We start from the raw sequence: 1,140 nt of genomic DNA on the forward strand, positions 1-1,140 counted from the left end.
CTTTGCTATATATTGAAGCTTGGATGCTAGGATACAAGAGCATGTACTTTTGGAATTTTTTTTTTTGGTCTACGTAATTTATAGACTTTTGTATTATGGACCTATGTGGGAGATAACATATATTCTATGTATGATATATATGTTATATGCAATGTATGGTTTGGGGGGGCGTTACACAAAGCAAATCTCTTCAGTGACTGCACCTCTTCAGCTATTGCATATGGATCTCTTTGGTCCAGTCAAYGTGCAATCCCTAGCTGGAAAGAAGTTTACACTCGTCATTGTTGATGAGTATGCCAGGTACAATTGGGTTTTCTTTCTCAGATCCAATGACGAAGCACCTAAAGAAATCATTTCGTTCATCAAGAAAATAGAAGTACTCAACAATGTGAAAGTACGATCTATTAGAAGTGACCATGACACTGAATTCAAAAACAGTACTATGGATAACTTCTTTGAGGACAAGGGAATCTCTCACAACTTCTCTTTAGTGAGAACTCCTCAGCAAAATGGGGTAGCTGAAAGACGAAATCAAACAATCATTGAGGCTGCTCGATCAATGCTCAGTGACTCCCATCTCCCTACTCAATTCTGGGCTGAGGCTGTCAAAATCGATCGCTGATCGTAAAGAGGTTCAAGAAGACGGCCTATGAACTCTTCCATGGATGAAAACCTTCTATAAGTTTTCTTCATATATTTGGTTGTACTTGTTACATTCTCAACAATCGCGACCAACTTGGAAAGTTCGATCCCAAAGCTGATGAATGAATCTTTCTTGGATATTTTTTAGTATCCAAAGCCTTCAGAGTATTCAACAAACGAAGACAGACGATAGAGAAATCTATTCATGTCAACTTTGACGAATCTCAATTAGCTAATTCAAACCCCATCTTAAATGATGAGGATGAATTAGAAAAACTAGATGTTCTCTCACTATGGACAACCTGAAGCTTCTTCCAGTGCTTCTCTCAACACTGAATCTCATGAAGCTGAAGATGATCCTCTCATCATTCCAGTTACAGCTAGTCACTCCAACGCATCTTCTTTAGAGATTGCTGCCGTGCCCAATAGCTGTGTTCCTCATTCTTCTTCAAACACTGATCAATCAGTGAATGAAATGCCTTCAGTTTCTGAACCCGT

The sequence above is a fragment of the Cynara cardunculus genome, assembly GCF_001531365.2.
Source record: "Cynara cardunculus var. scolymus isolate 2C chromosome LG 12, CcrdV1, whole genome shotgun sequence".
Classification (NCBI taxonomy): Eukaryota; Viridiplantae; Streptophyta; class Magnoliopsida; order Asterales; family Asteraceae; genus Cynara; species Cynara cardunculus.